At 42.7% G+C, this 24784-nt stretch overlaps 1 protein-coding gene across 6 annotated transcripts in view; it reads right to left on the minus strand.

Moving 5' to 3' along the window:
* Positions 1–24784, minus strand: part of BACH2 (BTB domain and CNC homolog 2) — a 187962-nt gene that overhangs the window by 21547 nt on the left and 141631 nt on the right. The gene's annotated exons all lie outside the window — the stretch shown is intronic.

The following is a 24784-nucleotide window of genomic DNA, read 5'->3' on the forward strand; positions in this document are numbered from 1 at the left end:
GCTCCTGTACATCACGGCACAGGTTGAACAGAGCACTATTTTTCCCACGTATCTTGAGGACCTATGAACTAAGTCTCTGCCCTAATAAAAGACTGACAAAACCAGCCTGGTGTGGACACTGCTAAGTCTTACGTGGATCTCATTTTAACTGTGCTACAGCACCCTACCATGAAAGCACCAGTTAAATTTTGATTCTTCTGCCCTGATGGAAAATCCAATGAACAGTGGTTTCAATCTTAAGACATCACTTAAATCCAAAAAGTGTTTTGGGAAGGAAACACTTAGTCTTACAGCAAAATTCAACAGAAAGCATCTTTCTGCCTCTTTCGAAAGCAAACCATTTCCTTTTTTTCTTCTCAAATTTTTTTGCAAGCCATTGCTGAATACATAATAGGTAAGTACTGACTGCATAGCTTTCCTCCATCCCATGGAGATTATTCTCCTCATACTGTTCCTGATTTTAGTGAGCCTGAGGTACAGCTAACAGAAAATAAATTAATATTTATAGTTCAAATGATAGAAATTATGCTGAGTCCCACCTCAGTACTTAATTTTCCACCGTTTTCTTTGTAGAAAGAGTAAAAACTATTTCCAGGAGAGTGATCTCCAGTCAGCTGTTCCAGGTCTGAGTTATGCACTGCTACTCATCTTGTTTTCTTACCATACCATCTATGTTTTACATTAATATGCCATATATTTAAAAATACGCACTTTCCCCCCCTCCCCATTTTTTCAGTGGTATCTTTACATACAGCTATTAAATAAGTTGCCACATGGTAAACTAAAGATATTGTCTGTCTTTGACAAAAATGCACTGCCACTAACTCCCGTTAAAATTTTTTCTCCCAATGGGCATGAAACAAGGGGATTGGAAAAACTCTACTCTTCATAAAGCAGCAAGAGGCTGCTTCAGAACCAGAACTCAGCAACAAGGATTAAGGTTTCTGCACAAGAAAATTCAGTGGTTTGGCCACAAGGTTGAGATTTGGAAGACCACAACTCAATTTCCCATTGCACCAACCATCTACTACATGACCCTGCTAAGTCACTTCAGTGTCAATTCACTGAGATGCTTTCTTGGCTTTCTTGCAAGTAGCACTCATTTATCCGAGTTCCCTGTGCTTTGCTTACCAGAGAAAGGCCTCTAGATGGGATTCAGCATGCCAACACATGCATGCCTGTGTGAGGTTGGGATGCACGGCCTGCAACCTCCTTCTGGATGCAGAGGTCTCTGGCAGGCATCCCCAGCTCAGTTTCTTCTTTTAAAACAAACAGGAAGAGGAAGCACTGCTGTCTCCTTTTTTTTGCAAAATGGCCTAAACACTAGCAAGTAGGAGACCAGGTCCCTTCCCCGGGCTGTGGGGACTGAAACTCCCATTTCCCAGCTCCTCAGAAGGGTGTATCTGGGATGGCATGGGATACACTCAAGGTGAGTAGCTTTTTACTATTCTTCCAATTGAATTAATGCCACCGAGCAAAGAAGCTGCTCAAGAGGCTGGTGAGCCATGAGGCCACAAATTTGCGATGGTCTAATTCGTGACTAGTGTGTATCTGAGTGAATAATTTGGTTCATCTCAATGAAAAGCCTATAAATCCCTATACTGCCTCAGGAACAGTGGTGGAGTTCCCAGATTTTTATAGAAAATCCTGACTTCCAGAAACAAGCCTTTGTTATTCATAGATCTGTACTTATGATGGCGGATTATGAAGACACCACAAGTGGTGCAGATTTTGATGGGGAGAAAAATATTTTAAAACACCTCTAAAATTGCTCCCAATAGCTATTCCATCCATAACATTACTCTCTATCTGCTATTTTAAGAAGCAGTGCATTTTCATGCACATACTTACACACTTGCACATTCCTGTTTTACAATACGCCTCTGGTACAGAACTGCCAAGATTTACAGCTGGCTATTAAACCAATCTCTGCTTTATCTGTGTTACACTTTCTGCCTATTTGTTAGATTATCAGCTCACTAAAGGCCTATCTGCATTTTATCTATGCAGCATGATTAACAAAATTGCTCGGGAACTTAATGAGCTACTCGCAGGCTGATGGTAAGATCTTCAGTGTGGGGGCTTACATATTGCCGTATATCTTGTAAGCTCGGCAGCAGCATAGGTCTGCAGGGGCTCTGGAGCACAAACCCAGCTCTCCTGGCAGTGGTGTCACTTGGCCACTAGGTGGAATGGCTGGAAAGCAAATTAAAATAATTTCCTGTGCTGGGCCAGGGTTTCACCTGCCTGCCTGCCACCCCAGCGCAGGCACTCTGCACAGCCTCGGGCTGACTCATACAACCCCACAGCAAGGCTGTCTCCCACGCTGACACAGGCTTTTGCTCCAGGTAAATCACCACGATAACAAACAGCAGCAAGGCAGCTGTTGGAGCTGCTCTGCGCTGGATGTATCGGAAGCAGAGCCTGAGACTGTGCCGTGGGCTCCCCACGATGCCCAGCAGATGCCTCACGTGAAGGACAATGAAAACACCGAGCAAATGTGTGCCTTGACTTCCTTAGGAAATATTACCCAGTGACACAACCTTCACTCTCACAATCTTCAGATCCAAAGGGAGAAAGTTTCTTTTCAAGCACCCGGCGCTTGTCATTGCCCTCAGGCAGAAATCTCTCAAGTGCCAATTCTTGAAACTGCACAAACAATAACTTTGGAAACAAACGGGTGCAAAGCTTGTTGCCAAGTGTGAAAGCCAGCGCAAGCTCTGCAGCCTGAAGCTGTCTAAATATTGATTCGGCTCCCGTGGCAGGTTCCCTGCCTCGGCCCCACCAGTTTTGGGACTGCTTGCATCTGTTGTATTCTGGCAGGAAGGCTGCAATAGAGCCGCGGGAGCGTGACTATGAACACCGCACACTGGGAAAGAAAAGGCTTTGAAGCTGCATGTACTACCACCACACAGGCATTTCTCTAGGAACAGATAAGGACAGTCTTTTAAAATTATTTAATCTGACTGATGCATCCCAGTGAAAAAAGTTAGTGAAAACAAGTTGATCTACGTTTGCAGAAGGAAAGAGGTAATTTCTCTGATATAACAGTCTTCATTTACATGCGACAGAGACTTTTGTTGGATGTGTAAAACCCATGCCAGCAACAATCCCAGGGGTTTTTTTCCCCTATTGAAAGTAAGATGTCCAAAAGTTGTTTGCTTTAAAACCTTATTTTCTGTCTAACTGATGTTTAAGCAGGCAGGTCAGTTTGGGGGAGCCTCCACTGGGCACCCTGTCCAAGCTCATATGCCAAGTCACTGTCTTTCAATCCTTTACCTTATTCCAATTTCTACCCATCTCTATTGTCTAAATGGAATTGACTGGCTACTAGAAAACTGGGCAGAGAAAACGTAAAGCATACATATAAAACAATGCCCACACAGAGAGAAAAGCAAAGCAAAGATCACAGCTTCTTGGAGGTATGATTTCTTTCCCTTATGTTTCAAGGCAGGGTAGGAGAGGACTTCTTCTGTGTTCTTGGAGCATGCCAAACAGTCCACCAAGACTAAGCATAAAGCATTTTATTTGTCTTGCTTCTGTCCCCAGCTGGTCTTGTAGGCATTAAAACCCGTCTAGTGCACAGAGAGCACGGGTACTGCAGCCCTACCTAAGGAACCTGGCACACCTCCTTGCTCTACAGCAATCCGAGACCAAGTCCATGTGCAGCTTCTGCCTCTGCTATGCTGCCATAGGTACACCGTGCTCAGTGTGCAGTAGGGAGGTCTGTGTCAATTCAGCTTTGTGGTGATAACAAGCCTGACCACTGCTAAGGTGAGAGAAAACAACTCCTGCCCTTTATCTCCTTGTCTTTCAGACTGAGCTAGCTGAGCTGGGGGATTTGTGTTTTGTATGGCCATGCCCTTGTGAGTTTGTGATATTGAGGAACAGGCTGGAAACAATGCAATGATATGATCACCATCAAGAGATGTTAATCAGCATTAGCCATATTGAATTTACCAGCAAAATACAGACAGCAGCCCTGCAGAAAATAAGCACGCAAAGTCTATTTTAGTTCAGTTCGACATTGCTTTTCTCCTTACAGACTCCCGGGGAGTGCAATGCTCTGGTTAGTCCTAATTGATTTAAGTGACCAGACTTCCACTACTTCCTTTGGGAGATCATTGCCAGACTCTACTTAAAACCTCCTTGTGAGGAAATATTTCCCTTATTTTCCTCCATCATCTCTCATTATATTTCCTTGATGCATTCCGGGTAATGTTTTTTCCTTTTGGAGAAATAGTTGTATTGTTTTTAGACTCTCTGCCTTCCCTTTTTGGTTGGTCATTACCGAAAAACTGGCTAATTCAAGGAAAAGAATATTGATCACTGTCGGATGGGAGAATAAGAAGCTGAGAAGACAGTCAGCAATAAATGCTAGTAAAGGAGGCAGCATTACAGATGCAAACAGAGCATGTTTAGCAAAGCATTCTTCTAGTTCTGTACTATTCTAAAATTAGGAGGAGGGTTAGCTCGCTTCCACATTGGGAACAGCATCTTTTTGTAAGGGACTTCTAGGTCAGAAATTCTATTTTAAATGTAGCTGTACACACACAGGCACCGTGGGAGACACAGTACCGTGGGTGAACTCCCTCTGGCTCCCCACTGTATCCGTGTCCTCGGTGAGGGCTGATCAGGCATGCCATGGAGGCCTCTGTGCTGTTCTGAACACATGGGATGTGGCCTCGGAGCACACGCAGAGGGCTGACATTTCTGCCAATGGGCCGGACTCACTGTGCGCCGCAGAGTTCATCAGTGCACGCTCATTAGTGAGCTGCCCAGACTTCCAGATGTCTCAAAATCCCAGACAAATAGACAAAATCCTCCAATTCTGCACAGACAGTATTTCTTATGGGGGGTGGGAGGGAAGGTTATTTCCAAAGGAAACACGGATGTCTGGTAACCCTGCTTGGAATGGCATCTGTATGAAAAGCTGCATCTGGAGCAGGGAAAGTCAACCCCTGCAAAATGCCAGCAAAGTCTGACTTCAATTTAAAGAGGGGAAGAGTGACTAAGGGCAAAAAAAGATCACTGTAAACATGTAGGAATGTAAAACTTGGCAAGGCAATATCTAAAATGGAGCAAGGGAATGTTTACAGTAATCTGATGCAAACTAACATCAAGAACAGAGAAGAACTGTCTAGTTTGCTATGGGACGCTATTGGCATTTGCAGTGAGAAGAAATTAAAATGTAGGGATTTTTTTCCTGACTCTTAACCTAACAGTCAATTCAGAGCGATCTTGGAAGGCTTTCCAGGGAAGATGATGGATACTTTATGTCTGAGTAGTGCAAAGGAAAACTAACAAAGCACAACCTTGTTCTGGAGAGCTGGGCTCTGGGCTTTAATTTAGTAGACTTTTCCAGGGCTAATTTCCGTGCTAATGAGGGCACAGTGCCAATGATCTGCTAGAAAAGAGCAATAAAGTTCAACAGCAAATGTACACGCAATTGTTCCTTTCCAAATAAAGCATACCTGGGGCACATGCAAAGAACAAGCTCATTGGTGGTGGTGTGAGAGGGCAGAACCCTCTCCTCCCCTCCAGGGATATAACAAAATCTGCAGCACATTAGTTGCTAAATCCTACTGAATTGGGGGTAATTTAGGTGGTGAGACCTTCAGACCCACTGAGAATGCACAAGTCCTGACAGAGCAGCGCAGGCACATGTTATTATCTTTACACATTTGAGTAGACTTCTTAAAACTCAGTAGGAGCACTGATAGGTTTGTTGTGAAGCACTCAAGCTGCTTGTAGGTTAATGGTTTATATTTTTAGTATTTTGGTTTTCAGGTTAAATTCATCATCAGGCACCTAAGAACAGTTAGAAACCCCTCATCTCTAATTTCCAATCATGGATTCAATTAAGCCATTTTGTGGGGAAGGAAGAAAGAAAAATTGAATCAAACCTCACATGCTGAATATCAAATCTCTTAAAACAACTGGGTAGAAACATCGCAGAAATGTAACTGTTTCTTTCAGAACTCCAAATGAATCAGTTATTTGCACACTGTTTCATAGCAGGTCTACTGTGGCACCCCCTTTACTGGCCCTTTCAGCATTGCTACTGCAGTCTAAAGGCACATGTAGAGCCTTTTAAATCCATCTCAGCCCTGACGTTGTCTAATATGCCCAAGCATGTAGCCAACAAACTACCAACTTCTCTCTCAGCCAGCATGTTCCCAGCACTACAAGTTATATAATCAAACACATGCTAGAAAAATAAGAGATAAGATTAGTGACAGTTAACTGCTGCTATTTTTTTTCCACAGCCTGAAGAAGGTCTCTGGGATTAAATATTAACTCTAATCTTATTTGCTAAAATTAGCACACGGTGTATTCTTTTTCTTCTACAGCCAATTGCAAGTATAGCACAGGAGTTTTTTTCAGAGTGTAATCTGATAACCAAAATCAGTTGCCAAAGCTGTTATTCCATTAAGAATTAAGAGACTTCCTGGTTATTTACTTGGTTATTTTTACCTGGGATGGTGAAGCCTGGCTTTTTCCTAGCTTGGGCTTACTTGGTTTTGGAAAACTCTCTGAAAGATTTAAGTATATTACTAGGCTCAAACAGGTCAGTCACATGTGCAAAACCAACAGTGTTAAGACATCACAGTTTGTTCCTATATATGCACACAGGCAGGAATTGTTTTGAAACCCTGATCCTTTTACATAAGGTGGGAACATGCAGGATGCAGGAAAAAATCAGAAGAGATGATAAACAGCAGAGTACATTTGTAAGGCAATGCTACATCAATATTTTACTGTATTTCCCCTCTTTGATTTAACAGCATTTAAATGTTCTCTCGCCAACAGCTTATAGATGTATTTCCTTTGTTTGCTCATGAGGCTAAAGTGAGTGATCACTCTTTAAAAATTCCACTTGGGTGAGAAGCATCAGATGCTGGTATTTGTATTATGTAAGCTTTTATACAACAAAGGAATGTACAAGTTGCTGATAGAGAAGACCAACAAAGAGAGGACTTTGTTTTCACCCTAAAAACACTTTTAAAATTAAGTGGATACCCTGCCAGTCCTAGTTTAACATCCTGCCTCTTCTGGTAGTGCATACAAATTTAGTGCAGGAGAGTAACCTGAAGTCCAAGTGGCAGTGTGGCCTCTCACATGGCATCACGTTGCAGGGGTGTGAGGCCACCACACCATCACCACGCATTCCCTGGGCATGAACCAGGGGAACAGAGAAACTGGACACACAGCTTCTTTCTTTAGGAGGCCCATTACCTAATCATTAATTTCAAAAGTCCCCCTGGAAAAATTGCCATCTGCAAAGCCACACCCTGAGTGGTCTAAGGGTATCCTGGTATCTTTCCAGCGCATCTTCCACAACAGCCTCTTGAGGCTGTCAGACTGAGAGCTTCAAGAAGATGCTTACCTGCCCTTAGTGGTGCTTTTACAGAATATGTCACACTGGAAGTGCTTGTCCAGCTTTCGGTTTTGTGCTTTCAAAAGATAAAACCCTATGAGTGCCCCCCTCAGCCTTCCCCCCTGAAATCCCAGCTGCTGGCCAGACAACAAATTTACACTAGAAGCCCTGATTGCCTGTGTGAGTGTAGAGGGAAACCAAGTGACTTCTCATTTTCCTCTCTCTGGCATAATGAACACGTCCAGGGGCACCACGAGCACTTCAAAGAGCCTCCTCCCTCAGCACCCAAAAGGGCTGCAGAGACCAATATCCCTTAGTGCCCACAGAGCATTCCAATGTGGCAGGTGTGACTGCGGGAGGTGAGCCGGGGAGGAAGGAGAAGCCATTCATGCTAGACTCGCCTCGAGGATGGGAAGCAATAATTGCAAACTGTGTCCAGTGCTCCGTGAGAAGTGCGTCAGCGCTGATGGCGGGGCAAGTGGCTTGGAATTGATTGCCAAGGGCAAAGCTGGTGTAAACAGCCGCTGGATCGATGACCATGTTATCGGTTATGTCAGCGTTCGGCCGCACGTGATTCATGGGTGGAGTGTGAGAGTTGAGGCACCCACATACTTGGGCTTGTCTGAATCAAATTCACCGTGGCAATGGCCCCAGCTTTGAAGTATTCTCAAAACCCCAAGGCCTTAAGCCTGGGGCCAATAATGTCAGAGGAACCAAAGGGGAAGAGAGAATCAGAACATATTTAAGAAATTAAAAAAATAAACTAGAGTGTAATAGAAGTAAAAATAGTCTCTGATCCAAATGCAATGCTTATTTTAATCCACAACTTCTAGTTTTATTTCCTCTCAGAGTTACTGAAGCCAAATTGAAATTCTTTCAACCTTTCAAAAGTGAGACTGGTTTCAAATCAAAGCAAAGAATTTAGTTTTGGAAATTATGACAGTATCCCTGCACATTTTCAGCACCTCTGAAAATTCTGAGGGGAAAGTAATTTTCTGAATTTGCCACACCTTTCAGAAAATACACTGTTTATTGAGAAGGAAGGTAGAAATCACCAGGCACAAGCCTCAATACTTTGCTGCAGACACATCTCAGTGCAGGAAACAGCAGGCGTCTCACAAAACATCGAGGAATACACTTGGAAAACTGAAAGGTTATGGGACTGGAAGATGCAGTGCTCTTCCATAGCAGGGATGCACTGCCTGCATCACATCTGCTCGGAACACTGGTCACTGCCAGATGCACCCACTGGGGAGCCCTAGGTTTTACCATTCACAGCAGTCTTCTGAGCAGAAGGGGACATTTGCCCGCATGGCTGCTCCTCTGGGCCACAGAGAAGCTCTGCCATGAGAAGCTGGGCAGCTAAGGGAGGCAGGTCTGTGCTTCACCTCCCTCTGCCACCTCACAGCAGCACAACACCTTCAGCAAAACAGCTCTTGGACTGGAGGGGGAAACCTCTTAAACTCCTGCAAGCAAACCTGCCACATGATACCTGTCAGAGTCCTTATTTTAAAATCTCACTTAGTAACCTGTTTTGAAGTCAAATACAATTTTGTTATTTTTTCCTAACTAATTCTGTGGCTTGGGGTATGTTGTTGATGTCAGAGGATGTCTGGAACATAACAAGAACACAGAAAATTCCAAGTTATGGCCAAGAGAGTACTTGCAGGCAAGCCTAGGTGAAAAGGCTTTGGGAGAAGAACTTGGAGGCTGCTAAGGTGAGACTCTGGGTGAAGGTGTTAAAAAGAAAATTAGAGATGAGGATGTTTCAAACAACCGTTTCTCTAAAGGGACAACATGGCCACAACATTACTCAATCAACAAAGAGCATGTAAAGAAGTGGCACTAATTAGCAGTTTAAACACTCACTCATGAACTGGAAGATACAGAAAAGGGAGACATGGCTGTGATATCTGGCTGTTTCAAATACTTTTGTTTTTTCCAGTGCTACATGCATCTTAAGAAACCTAGAACACAGTAACAAAGGATGACACAAGAAGGTGGCTCAGCAGAAATGCTGCCTTCTCTCCCTGGGTGCCTGTGCAAGCCATGCTGAAACCAGTGGGGAAGAAACAAGCAGAAATGAACAGATTTTAACTGAAAAGAATCATCAGAATTAAAGTACAACTCTAATTTAAAATTAAAATTAGTTCCACATTTTTGCAAAAGGAAAATTAAACTGACCCCAAGATTAAAAAAGAAAAAAAAAAAAAAAAAGAGAAAGTGTTAGCAGTAAGGAGGGGTGAGGAAGGAGTGGGAAAGCTTTCACAGAATATAAATTGTGAGAGAAGAGTCTGTGAAAGATCTGTTTAGGTGCATATCATGAGCCAAAGGGGTAGAAAAAGAGAAAACAAAAGCAGTTTAAGAACTTTTAGAATGAGGAAAGAATCTCTAAAAGCCTCCAAATTACATTAGAAAATATCAAAATAGGCAGAAAATGAAGATGCATGTAGAAATTTGCTAATTCAGAAGGTGCTTAGAGGAGTGGCTCAGAGTTTCTGAAGCTGTAATTAATACACAAGTAAACACAACAACACTGAAAAATTACCAAGATTTGTAAACTTACCAATACTCCTCTTTCCCAGGCATAGCAGAATGTATTTATTTATGCACACGAACTATGTAATAGTGTATTAAATACACAGTGCATTAAATACACTGTAATTACTTTATAAAAACAAGGAGTACTTCACAGCAAGCCACCTCACTACAAGCCCTACTATTATACTCCATGCAGTGTAGGAGAGGAAGAAGCACGCTCTGTCAGATATGATTTAAAAAACCACAAGGTTGCACTCTGAGGAAGAGCACTAAATCAGAAGACAAAGGAGCTAGAGGAGAAGCAGGCTCAGGAGACCGGGCTGGGTAACATCCGAAGCAGCTCGCGGATGCTCTGCCATGGTTTCCACGGGGCTGACAACACCCGTGCTTCTGGCACTGCCTGTCACCATGTGCTGGCATGGCACAGCAGATAAAATCACTGGCATCCTTACACTGGGGCAGCAGACAGTGCTGCCCAGCAAATACCATAACGCTTCAAATCCAGAGATGCTCTTGCTGGGCTGTGGATGGAAATGAATGTAAAAGGCTTTACTATTGCAATTAATGAGGTAACCAAGCAATTACAACTATTAACTGGTAGGCTGAAACCCTGTAAAAGTGACCCAGCTTCCTACAAGCACCTGATTTTTTAAAACAAAACCCTGCCAAATTCTGCATTCGTTCCAGTTTTCCTTCTCCTGCCCTGCCTTGCCATTTAATTTCCGGTATTCAGATGTGTAATTTTTCTGCCATCACCTTGTTTTTGTTCTTGCATGGCTACAACAGATCTGAGGATTATGGTGGCTTTTGTTCCACTGCTTGGTGTTCACATTTCATCAATGACATCTGCTCAGCTCAGCAATGCAGGTTTGCAAGGAGAACCAGCCACTGCTGAGCTGGCAAAGTTGGTCCCCTCCCATCCTCCACAAGGAGCAGTTAACTCTTCTCTCGGTGGCCCCAAAGGTTAACTAGGCTCTGTAAATCCCACCAGAAAAAATCATAGGCATTTGCCTTTTTGCTGAGATTTCATGTCTGCTATGAGCAAAAGGTAAATGGCTCTTTTAGTCCCTAAAGAGTGCAGGCTTAGCAGGAGTGACCCATAGTAAAGAGGTCAAAGGCAGGGAAAGATGGGAAGGTTGGGCAACAGCATCCCAGTGCAGCCACAACCTTGTGTCCAGCTCTAGGCTGTTCCTAAGGACAGGACTTCCCCCTTTCTGCTTCATACATGATATTTTTAAGATCTACCCAGAAACCGAGGGGTAGAAAATGCCATCTACCCTAGAAGCCCCAGAAAGACTCTTCACACAGAAACTAATTATGGCATTTCCAGCATGACTTCCTCAGAGGGTGGAAGGTGGGACTTTACAGCTATTTGTGTGTGTGTGTGTGTGTGTGTGTGACTACATATGCTCACGTGCACCCACGCATGCTAGTGTGAGAAAGAGACTAGATAACGTGAATGTGTGTGAAAGGGATTGAATTAGCCCCATCTGCTCTGAAAAGATCGTTTTTTCCTTGGATTTCTATTACCATTGTATCATTGCCACACTGGAGTGATTCTAAAAGGCTACAGCTCTGGCAGCCAGCATCATTACAGCTGCTCAGATTATTAACAGCATAAATAAACTCTCAGAGACACTACTAAGAAAATATTAACTACAATTATCACTGTCTGATAAAATAATGAACAGCAAAGTGTTACTCTGCTGCCTCAGTCACCAGCGTGTATTTATGTGTGCTGTGAGCAACAAAAACCAGTTTATGTGCATACTGAAGCACTCTGGAATTGGTTCTTGCTATTTTATTTTATTTTACTTGTATTTTTCTAAAGATCAAGCAGCACAGGCTGAAGCTCTGTATTTGCAGGATTCGGTGTACCCCGCCTCCTTTCCCGCTGTATATAATCCCATTAATTCCAAGTGAACAGAAAGCCATGCCTGTAGCCATGCACACGTCTGTTGGAGGAGGGACATGGGCAGCGTGCAAGCTACCAGCAGCAACTCTAAAACCTCTTGATGGATTTTTACTCTTGGGCCTCGCCCTTTTTTTCCCTAGATGAGGAGCAAGGGCCCACACGATGTCAATGCTGTGTTTGGTGCATAGATACTCCTCACCTTCATCTTTTCCACTGGCCTGCACCACTTTGGCTTTGTGAGCTTGTTTTTCCTCCCATTCCTCAGTAATACTCTTGAGTCCTGTTCTTTCTTGAGTGCACTGGGGAGATTTGGCTTGGTTTCTAATTAATAGAAATTATTAATTCCCTGCAAGCACTGGGGAAAAAAGTTTTTAATCACATAGAGAGAAGGGCATGGGAGCAGGAGCCTCTTGCCCCATGTCCCCAGGCTGGCCTCCAGCCCCAGCGCCCAAGCAACACCCTCCTTAGCAGTCATCTCATCTTCTTCACTGTCTGTTGTTTGTTGGAGCTCACCAAAAAGAGGAGAAAGAAGCTACTTGGTCCTGAAACCAGTCACTGTGGGGCAGACAGGGTGCTGAAGCTCCAGCCTGGGCAGATGGTTCTCATGGCCCCAGGGCAGGAGAGGCTGCCCTCCTCTGAGTGGGATCCTGTGGGTCAGTGACCACCCTGCCCTCCGACAGCTTCCATGTCTTCCCAGGAAGGAAGGGTGATGGTGGCAGGGTGACACAGGAATAACAGGCATGTTACTGAGCTGAACACGCACACTGGGACCTTTCGGCCTGACCATGTGAGGCCAGGCCAGGGTGAGAGCTTCTGTCAGACTCCTGGGAAAAGGGCCACATCCCTGCCTGGTGTGAAGGAAAATTAGGAAGATGATAGAGAGGGCAGCTGCAACTAAATACAGCTAGAAAGGAAGGCAAAACCGCTATGCTGGGTGAGAGAAAAGGGAAGGGGGAATTTTCTAAAACAGCTTCCCTCAATCTAAGACAAAAAAATCATGCACTGTACCTTTAGTGTTTTTATCCCACTGCCCTTTTTAATAATTTCTGCAGCATCTCACACTCCTTGCCTGCTCTCTTTTTCTCCTCTGCAAGCCTTTTGTTCCACCAACCCCCACTCCAGTGCTTACTGCCAGCTTCCAGCAGCCACGGCGGGACCACCTTTTCATTTGTGCACCCCGGCGCTTTCCCTGCCTGCATTGCCACGACAGTGACAGATGAAGAAAAGTGGTGTGCAGAGGCAGGAGGAAACATCATCTTCGAGTTTCTCTCTGCCAGCTGTGAGGGAAGGACAGCAAGGAGGAGGTGGCCTTCTCCCTTCATAGAAATCACTGTGAGAATGAACCTTTGCTCCTGGGAGGGGAAGAGTCGAGCCACAGCCCTCCTCACTATTTTCCCTCCAGCATCCTCCCTCTCTTCCTTCTCAGCAATCGGCCTCTTCTGGCCACCAAAGCAGGTTAGCTGTGGCTTGCCCTGAATAAGTGACCTACATTAATTTTTCCTCTGTAATTAAAGTAGTCTTCTGTGAAACAATTTATAAGAACTCTGGGAAAGAAAACAGTGTATTGTTCCATACACATTTTCAAAGACAAATTTGTTCTCTTCAAATGAACTTTGTCCCCCAAAAAGCCTCTATGGAAGGTAAAACACAGAGAATGGTAAAGGATTTGCTGAAGAAGAACTGAAGTTCATTTTAAATCAGTGTACCATGTACAAATGCTGTCTTACAAATAGGATTATTTAACTTAAACCTTAGATCTGTCAAGTTCCATTACTTCAAATGGAGCCTGTCATTTCTTGACTTCATTATAAATCAGGATTATATTACAATTTATGTTAGGTAAAGTCTCTGCTTCCATAGGAGACGGTGAAAAAAAAAAAATTACACAGCAGTCAGTAAATAGAGCAAAGTCACTGCACTGTTCTTGAAAGGCAAAAAGTCATCTTGCTAAATGAGGGTCCGAGCTGTCCTGTACGAAGACTGTTCCTAATAAATAAAAGACCTCTGGGAAAAGTGCTGAGCATACGCTGGATCTATTTTCAGCTTGCATCAGCAGCTGCTGCCCCTGGGATCGCATCCTTGCTCATACCCTACACCATATGTAATCACTCCAGTGCTGCAACCAGTAAGATAATGAAAGAGCATGGCATAAATCTATACTTGAGTGGAATGCTAAATGAGAAAAATAATACAAAAAAGGGGGAAATAAACCACATTTTCAAGTCATTAGGAAGAAAGACTTTGACATATGAAGTGTTGCAACCATTAATAGCACTTATCATATAGAGTGGAGACAAAGAGACAAATTAATCAAACTGACAGAACTGGGACATTTTATGCTAATGCAGGCTCCTGGGTTTTCGTTTGTATTCCTCTGTGTCTGGAAAACTGATACCATTACAGGGCAGGAAATTGCATGAATAACATGCAACAGATCATAAAAATTCGCACACCAAGTGCAGAAACACTGCCAAAAGCACTGTAAAAACAAGGCTAGAGACCTCAACAGAGGAGCTCCCAACAGCTAATGAATGCAAATAAGTATAGGAATATTTCCCATCCATGCATAACAATGAGACATAGGCTGTGACTCCAGAGTCTCCAATAGTGTAGGTAAAATAAATCCTGGAGAGCAAACATGCAGATAGCTGGGGGGAACTGCTGGCCAAGCCAGGGTCTGAATGTGTTTGCAGTATTGCAGCCAGCAGTTTAAAGCCACCAGGGAACTGGCACAGCCAAGTGTCGCCTCCGTCTGAAAGTACTGCTATGTTAGATTTAATTTACTGTTTCAGGTACAAGAGAGAGGGAAGGAGGATGTAAGAGGAAATAAAACAGGGTCACAAAACAGCACATAATCACACAAACCAAAAATCCCCCTGCCCCTGTGCAAATGCACTGCACACTGTAAAACCCTCACAGATAAAGACATTTAAAACATTAGTTTAGGAAATACAGAATGTGCTTGCTGTCCAAAGCCACAGCCATGTTGTAAGAGGCAGGAAATAGAAAGAACTACAGGAATGCTGGGCAGGGCATGGTGTAATGCAGGATCTTGCCAAGCTTCCTTCATTTGCTGTAGAGGCTTCCCAGGGACCTTTAAAAACCCCTGGCAAAGCAGAGCACTGCTGAAGTGCAGAGAACTCCTCAGCCATATAAACTCCAAAGGACAAATGCTTTCACTTGATGGGCAACCATGGCATTTCTCATGGCTGTTCTCTAAAAAACTGATGTTTCCCCCTTGTACGGTAGCTACCGCACAAACCTAAAGCAAGGAACAACTCTGGGGGGTAAAAGGAGTAAAGCTGATACCTTTTGGAGCTGAGTCATTTCCAGCACTGCTTTCACCTTCCCCAGAATAGAATGATATGCAGCTGACAGGATTGAGCAAGAGCATTTATGTGCCAGTACTATGTGCATAAAGAGGGTGTGGAAATGCCAGCCTGTCCAGGGGTTGCTGCTTTCCCAAGTCCTTCCCACATTTGGTGCTGGAGAACCCCATGTTCAGAGGTGGCAGGGTAGCAGCTGGTTCACCTCAGCAGGGATGGGCATGGGGAGCACACAATACAGAGCCCAGCTCTCCATCACTCTCCAGCAGATCATTGTGGTGGATTTACAGAGTTTTAGCCATGTGAACAGGTTTATCCTCAAAACTCCTTCTGTTCCTTTGGTCACTACTAGAGCCCCAACAGGGTACTCAGCATTGTACCAAAAAAAGGGCACGCACACACCAAAGCAAGCTAGTCCAAAAGCTCCCTGAGGACAATGACAGAGTGACCTTTGTTTTAGCAGGAGAAATCAGAAACAGGCATTCATCTTGTAAATACACACCCATCTGACAGATGGACAAGGGCTGCAATCTGCAAATGGAATTACTTTCTCCCTTAAATGTAAAAAAAAAATGATAGCACAGACAACTAATTACAGAAAGGCCTCATGAAAACCTTGGCTTTAAGAAAACAGTAGCATTGGAAGGAAAACAGTTTGGTCAAATTGTTATAACCATTTATATTTCTTCTGCTTTTTACAATAGCAAAGACACCTTTGAAGTCTCCTGAGGACATATATGACACTGACCTTTTCTTTTCTTTTACCCATAATCAGAGCAGTTTGGGAAAAGAAAAGCCTAGATATGAGTAAAACATCCATTCCTGAAAGAGAATATTTAGAGAGGTCTTTATTACCACCTTATCATTCAACCAAGGGGTTGAAAGCACAGTGACAAGAAACAACCATAAATTCTCACAGCCTTTTAGCTAAGCAATTCCTCTGCAGAAAAGCAGTTCTAAAATCAAACTGTAACTTGGTCCAGTAATTCAGATTAAAACCATATCTGAGAACTAAGATGAGTGCAAGAGCAGATGATGCAAACAGTCTGGTTCTCCAAGGCTGGGATTGACTTGAAACCCCCTGAAGAGCAGTTTATGTGTGCAGTGCCTGTCTGCCCTACAGAGATGCTTGCAGAGGTCCAGTGCAGCTCCTGCTAGGATCACCATACCTGAATAACACCAGCTAAAGACAAAGGCCAGAAACACGATCAAACGTTTGTCTTTAACGATTTACCTGCATAGGCCCTCTCAATTGAGTTTTCCAATTGGATAGTTCATGCATAATAGTGAAATAAAACCTGAATAAAAGGGAATAAAAGGGAAGGATTAGGCTCACATTTGAAAAGGAAGCAAAACTAAACCAAGTCTGAGGTAGCCCTTACTGGGTGGTCTTCTCAGTCCTCCAACTGCAAGATACATTGAAGACAAGGAAAGAAGTAAAGGAGCTAGTGATTTAAAGGCTTCTGCCACTACTGAAAGCAATTCTTTCTGCTTTTTGAATGCTATGATGACTTTGTAAATGTGAACAAGTTTCTTTGTAGAATGCCCAGTGCTTATATATGCCAGGGACATCTCTTCATTCTTCACTTCCTTGGACAATGGTATAGATATTATGTGACCTCAATGGCTACTGCTTATATAAATGGAGCAAAAATGACAAGGGTAGATGGCTATTACAAAAGTCAGGCAACTCTCCATTTTTTGTGCCTTGCATTTGACAAATCAATTCTGACATTTAAAACATACCCATTAAAACGTGGTTTGATGTGTTCAGTCTCCTGAAAACTAGCAAATTCAAGGAATAGACAGAAACTGCTTGATTTGGCTTTATGTCCAAACAAAAGTGCCATATGCAGAAAGCCATCCATGGTACAACAAGAAAATCTGCAGTCAGACAAAAATAAGGTTAAAAGATAGTTGAATTCAACAGGCAGATGGAATGGCTGCAGACCTATCTACCTCAAGTCCAGCTTCCCCTTCCAGAAACAGAAATGAGCACTAGTCCTCTACGGAGATCAGACGGGAAGTTGTCAGGTTTTGTGTCTCCACAGCTTTTTCCTGTCTTGAAAGGTTACTGGCTCCAACATCATCCTTTGAAGGAAACAGGAAACAACTCAAACCTTTTCTGTTTTTACTTGACCAGGAATCCTCTGACAGGCAAATTTTCTCTGAAGGCTGCCTGTGTATCTGGGGAGAGAGGTGGCTAGGCATGCTGTGTGGTCAGAGATGGAAAGATATTTTGCTTTCAGAGTTGTTTAAGACTTGTTTCTTACTAGCTGCAGGCCCTTGAAACAGAGAACCACAGGTCTGAATTTCAAAGGTAAGCGAAAACCCAAGACACTTCTCAGATGCAAAAGTTTTCTTTACACAGTCAGAAATGTACTCTCAGCCTCCTAGATGACAGTCTCACAAAAATCCAGGACCACTTCATCAAAAGTATTTTTTCCAGAAACTAAGAACTGTACTGGTAAAGTTTGCACAGACAATCCTTTTTTCTTTTTATCTACTTTCTACACCTTGAAACATCAACACAAACTGCATTCCCATCCATTCTGGAAACATAAAGTAAGAGGTATACGCAGAGATGAGGAAATTTGGTCCTATCACAATTCAAAGCAAGCAAATTTCAAGCAGAGTATTACCATGTGTTTGAAGTACAATACAATGGATGCCCACATGTCTTCGAACTATTATCCCTGTTCAGGTCCCTTTCTGGGCCAATTCATTTATTTAGATGGTCTCCTTTCTCTTTTACTACCCTCATAAACCCACCTCAGCCCTGGCTTTGGGAAGCACATCTAACACTGCAGGAACAGAAGGAAGCACTGAGAACACAACAGTGCCCATGAATCCATCCTGGCTCACACTTGCCAAATCTCTCTGCTATCCTTACAGTAAGTCTGTACACTTCCATTTCTCTGAAGTGTTGCTCTGAAATGATGAGCAGCTGCTGCAGGGAATGATGTGGACCAGGTGCAATATATACTCAACTAAATATGGTTCCTTCAACACTAAGAGAGAGATGCCTTGTTTTTGATGTCCTGAAAACCTACAGCTCCCATTTGCCAAGAATGATTAGCTCTTTTTGAAAGAGATTAAGTCTTGCTAGGAACCTGCTCACGTATTGTTTGGGATATATGGAATGGTCTGCAACTGCTGTGACTTAAGCAAAATTTCCTAATTAAGCATCCCCAAAGTGTCCCTGGTGAGGGGCAAGAAGCCTGTAGCAATTCACAGGCTCTTTCTGATCTGCTCCATGCCTCCAAGTCTACTTTCTTCTCGGATGTGGTAATTTCAGCAGTTGTTGTCAATGGCAGTGCACAGGACCTCAGGAGTGATGCAAGAGGAACAGGCAGAGGACACAGAGCAGAGCCCATCTGTCACCCAGGACCAGTCACCCAGGTAAGGTGAGCAGCTCCATCCTACCCTGATCATCCTGAGAAATGCTGCAGCTAGTCCAACAAGATCCTCAATGCCTTGTACAGAGGGAAGGAAATGAAACTGAAGCTCTGGGTCAGGTGTGTGAGCTGGTCTGGGACCAGCAGCTGTGCCAGCTGTGGGTCAGTCTGTTCACTTCCATGTGAGGTAATGTGAACCAGAGCATTTAGAGAGATGTAAACATTGCTGAGGGGTTCACACAAGGTGATTTAATCTTCACTGACCTGATGCACAGACCTGTGCTGTAATTCCCATCTGATGCATCAACTCCCACTCCAGCATGTGCAGAGAGGTGATGACAGTATTTTATTTGGTCACAAGAGACCCCAGAAATCTACATCTGAAGGTTTTATATTACCATTATTTAACTTCAGAGCTGATACCTCTCAATTCCAGCTGTTTGGTGACACCTTGTTTATATATTGGTTTTACTGAAAGCTTTTGTATTGCAGTTTTCTGCCATTCTGAGTTCAGCTATGATTATTTTGACTGTGGACCCGCAGCAAGGAGCAGGGTGCCATTTCAATTACAAATCAACCTTCTCCACAACATCTTTTAAAGGCTTCTAAATTAAAAAAAAAAAAAAAAAAAAAGGAAATATTTCAACTACTTTTGTGTGCGGGAAACAGACAATTACACTTAAATGCACACTTTGATGCCATCAGCTCTTAGAAGGTCAGATTAAACAAAGCGAGAGAAGAAAGGTTTATTAGCAAATCTGATCCATCTTCTTCTAGGATATTAAATTCCACTGAACTACATCACTACTGAGCACCAAATTTCTTAAAGGGGTGCCTAAATTTTGTCCCTCTCAAAGGCCATTTGCCTTACAGTTATGAAACAATGTACAGTCATACATATATCACTGAACAGTTTGTTGCTAAAAACCCATGCCAAATTTTTCAGTTGATTTTAATCTGGCTTCAAAACAACTGCCAGTGGCTCTCTTGATATCTTTCCCCAGTAAATTACAACACGCTTCCTAGAGATATGCCTGATACTTTCTTTTCATTTAAGTCTTTAAACAACCATACAAGCCTCCACTCAAATTCTTTCAGAGAAATTAAAACTCACTTTTTAAAACAAACCAAGCCTGGGCTAGACAGAGCTGTAGTTTGACCAACTACAGCTGCTCCTATTTATTTATTTTATTAAAGTAAATAAAGTGCCCAAGGACAAAGCTTTTAGTAGTGTTAGACTGCACTGGGACTCAGAGGTGTTTGCTGGCTGTCTCTTGTCAAAATGGGATAGATGAAAATTCATTACAACACAAAAATCCTGGAATAAACCAACCATTTTGCTCTTCAGTTTGCATCAAATTTAACAGAATGTGTGTGTTTACTTCTTCCTCTAAAAAAACAACCCTGTAAAACTCACAAAGAGCACCTCATTCCCACATCCTAGTACCATTCAATTGCCTTCTGCTCACCTAAAACCCGTACTTCACTTCCAAACTGAACCATACTTCCTAGGCTTAATGTTTGTTGACTGCTGCAATGCATCATTTGAATACATAGCATATTCCACCCCATAACATGCTCAATTTCACTAGTAGCTGAGAAAAACAGTCAGTCTGACAATATTCACCAGGGAATCCTTGTCAGAAAGTGCTGTATGAAGAGTAAAAATTTTTTTTTTTTTGGGTCTTGGGAACAAAACTTGGTATTGGAATCAGAAAGTCTCTTGAAGGTTGTGGTGTCTGATACTGTGAAGCTGACAGGTGTCTTCACTGGACCTTACCTGTCTGTTTAGTCAAATGCTCAGCCTGTATTTCTGGACTCTTTAAAGAGCAGATACCTGGTTTGAAGTCATTAAAGAAATTGAAAGGGATTTTTAGAGAGAGAGAAAGCAAAGGTAAGAGAATTCTAAGTGTAGAGGGAGGAGAGGGAGAGATCTTTCAGTCTGCAGGGCCAGAGTGCTCAGAGAGCTGAGGCACAGTCATGGCTCATCCATCTCATTTTCATTAATATATATTTGAATACAGCAAATAAAACCAAAAAACTAAAAAATCCCAAACACAACAAACAAAACCAACCCACCTCCTGTTACACATCCTTATTGCTTCTTCTCATGCCCTTAAGGTAGGACATACTATTCAAGATATCTTTTACAACTTAAATTATGTTTGTTATATTTGACCAAGAAAGTTTCCACGCTGCAAACTGCCTTTACACCAGCGAGTGCAATCACAGTCAATCAGGCCAATTGAACAGTAGAGGCAGGCAGGGGTCTAACAAAGGCAACAAAATTGAGTCCACTTATTGCAGTGGTGAATTTTGTTCTGCACATTCATCTCCCTATCTCCTTTGACAGTACACTTTTATATGCCTACTTGAATAAATAAATATATTGTACAGCTACTGCTGAAGGGGGGGAAAGGAGCTATTGCAAGATTTTCTCTACTTAACATGCATGTATGCATGACTTCTGTTTTACTTTTTGAAGCCTAGCTCTCACCACAACATAGAGGTATTTTGCTTTTCTCCACCTGAAAAGATCAGAGAATGTTATAAATAGCAAGACAGCCCTCATCAGAAAATAATGGAAGTTACATTATGCGGAATGAAAAGTATGGGGCTAGTTTCTTCACCACACTTGAGGCATGAAAAATTAAGCAGTGCTGGAAGCCTTTGCAGTGATACATGGATGGAATTTCATATCACATCTTGAAGATCTTGTTTCTATTTTATTGCTCACCTGCTAGAAACAAAGTACATCATTTGCACCTTGTACTGTGCTACATAAGCATCACACATAAAACAACATCCAATTCTGCCTCATGGTTTCCCCTGAATTAGTGTCCTGTCATGTCAGACTTCAAAGAGTACCCAAATGCTCAGTTTTAGTCTCACTACAGAGCTGCAGCCTCCAGTCATCCCTCTGTGTGGTCAGTGCTGGCACTGTGAGGCAGCATGAAAAATAACACATTCCCTAGGAGGAATTTAGAGAACCAAAGACCCAACCTTCTATCCATATGGACTGACTGAAGTGGCATTACTGAGCTAAGGTTGAAGCATGAGTAAGTTTGAAGCTCGACTTTATTAGAAGCCTGATGGATATAACCCTTTGCCACTACAAAAACCTCTGCAGATGAAGGGAATAATGGCTTTCAGGTTCTTGCCACCTCCTGAGCCAAAGCAGAAATAATTCTGGCCAGTGCTGCAATCTGTGAGGAACATCAATGGCCAATACAGTCACATAAAGAGAAAACCACATTACTGCTTTCCATTCTCTAAGAGCTAGCCTTAGCTACTCCTAATATATCTCCAGGATGCCAATGAAAAAGGGTCTTTTGTTGTTCCCTACTGTGTTAAACATCCCTCCAGCTGGGAAAGAAACTTCTTGCCCTCTTGCTCCTCTTTTCCACATTTATCATCTCTTTCACTCTATGCTCCTGTGCAGAGCACTCCCAGCTCAGTCCCTATACTCTTCAAAGATATTATATTTATATATACAGAGAATACAAAGAAAGGAAAAAAGACAAAGTAAGAGAGCACTGTTTATTTTTAGGGAGATTAAAAGGAATAGTAAGTGCCTTTATCCAGCAGAGTATATAATAGTTGACCTCCTGCATCCTGCCTTTGATTTTCTCCTCATCACAATCATCTCTCGTTGGCTAATTCCCAGCATTTTTCCCTCAGGCTGGCAGGTTGGCATGGATGGTTAGCAGCTGCCAGTATTTCTCCTCCCTGTCAGCTACGAACCATGCTAATGTTAGATGCCTGGCTCAGTCCCACCCAGGGTGCTGCTGCATGCCTTCGCTTCCAACATACTCAGCTTTTGCCAGCCTTGAATCCCAAATCTGAGGTCCTGTCCTGCCTTTCTCCCTGCAAAGCTTAACCAACCGTGTGAGGGAGTTAACCCATGCCAACCAAAGAAGCAGATGACAAAATTCACAGGACTAGACCCTGTGGGGAAAAGGGAGGTTTTGCAGCAGTAAAGGTGATGCCTTAGGTTTTAACTTTTATATTTTTCAAATCCTGTACTAGTGTGTAACTGAAGTTTCTTGTAGCCTGTTAACTTCTCCTCTCTCATGCTGGTTAGACATAACAAAGCCTCTCCAAGCTTGCTCTCCAAGGACACCCAGATTGTCCTAGACCCAAAATGTGTAAACTAGCATCTTAAGAAGGGGAGTAAACTTGGGGAAATTGCATAATTAACTGAAGTTTTAATTGGAGAATTGATCCTGATATGCAAATGAACCAAACTAATAAAAGTGTGAAGCACTCGTGACGTGGGGTCCATCTTGGGTGTAGCCTTTTTGACTACCCAGGGTGTACCTCTGAAGGCCCTTCAAATAAATACCTACCTCTGTTCCCTTATTCTTGTCTAGCCTCTGTTTTTAGGTGGCCACCCCAGGCATCAAAGGAGAGAGAACGTGGAGAAATTCAGCCTTTGGTGTGTGCTTACATCTACTTTGAACATCATTCTCTTAACAGCAAAGGAAAGAGCTGTGTGGATAAATCCCACAACCTCATCTTAAAAGAGATGCTGCTTCCTTTTGCCCCTTGGAAGGCTTGGACACCACAGATAGCTCAGTTTAATCCTTTTGGAAGAAAACATTTCCAGCAGACAGTTCATTGCACTAAAAAAAGGTCATCACTCTGAAACAGATTCATGAAATCTGAGCGCTACAGGTAAAACGAACCAACCTACTGGAGAAGCAAGTTTCTAAAACTTGAAACAGAAAGGCTGGTATCAGACCAGTGCTAAAGAAAGCTTGGTCTGCTGTTTCAGAAGACTTTTGATTAGCTTCATCTGAGAGGAAGGCATTTGGTGCTCTCATGGATGGTGAAAGTTCTTTTCAATTGTAAGCCCCCAAATCAAAAAAATGCAAGCAAGGTTGAGAATCTCTATTTCCAACCTGTAAGAATCTAATGCCACTGAGGAGTTTTACTTGTTGCTGTTTCTATTTCTGTCTTTTCACCATGTAACTGCACCCCCAGCTTTCAAAAGAGTGAGTGAATAAGGTGTTTGAACAGAAGATGTTCCCCTGTTCGGTGCCCAGTTTTCAGCTTGCCCATGCAGACTCACCGTGCACTTCCATTAGCAGAGTTAGGCAGGTAATAATAGCAAATAAAATAATAGCAAATAAAAAGCCCATTCGATGAAGCACTGGCTCCTTCTCAAGTAAAGTTGAGTACCACTACAGCATGAATGACTCAATCATCTACTCGAGAGCTATTACTTGCAGCGATGAAGCAATGTTAATTGGATAACGGCCTGCTGCCAGCTAATATTGGCATGACCTACAAAACCCCTGGCTGACAGCCGTGTCTCTCTCCATCACACCTTTTTTTGTAGTCTGGATGGGAAGTGGAAACCATTAAAAAAGCCTCATAAGTGCCATTTAACTTCTTATCATAAATTAAAAACTTAATTAAGTGCCTTGTTAGAGGAAGGAAGACCAGTTTTTGTGATTAAATAAAACAAAACAACAGTTAGGGGTATGGAGTGAATAACAAACTTTACAGCTTCAAACTCAGTTCTTTGAAAGTATTAATTCTGGGTTGCGTTTACCAGCACCTGCTAGAGGAAAACTGCATAATTGCTGAAAAATACCCCGGGTGAAAAGCAGGCAAGGTTCTAGTTGTTTGGCAAAATGCAAATGAAGAAAAAAGCATAGAAGTTAAGAGCTAATGGGGCCCTCTTTTATGAGCTGTAGGCAGCTGAAACACTCCATTCCTCTAACTGGATCTGAGGGTTGATAGTTCACACACCACTCTGAGTTCACATCAGATAGTTCACAAGGCCACATCTGAGCCCTTGCTATTATGCAGCTGCTCTGTGCAGCTTGTCTACACACTGAAATATGTTGCTTTAACAAAAGGTGTGGTATGAAATCAAATTACCAAGACCAGCACAGAAGGGTTTATGGAAACTCTTCAATCAGTGCAGAATTAGCTCCATCCTGACTTTGTTTAAGTTGATTAAGGAAAGGTTTGAACTGAGGCACATTAAGACATGCTTGAACTAACCTGAAATGTCTAACACAAGGTTTTGCAGTGGTTTAAAACCCTCTAAATCCAACTAGTCCCAATTCTGTGTGTGCACAATGTCTCCCTACTGAAATGACTGGTGTATTGTAAAGACTGCTCTCACTTGTAACTGGATATAAACAAGAAATAATGTAAAAAACATCTGTTCCCTGTTTAGCTAGACAACAGTTAACAATGTCTGGAT

Source organism: Corvus moneduloides, chromosome 3, assembly GCF_009650955.1.
Source record: "Corvus moneduloides isolate bCorMon1 chromosome 3, bCorMon1.pri, whole genome shotgun sequence".
NCBI lineage: Eukaryota > Metazoa > Chordata > Aves > Passeriformes > Corvidae > Corvus > Corvus moneduloides.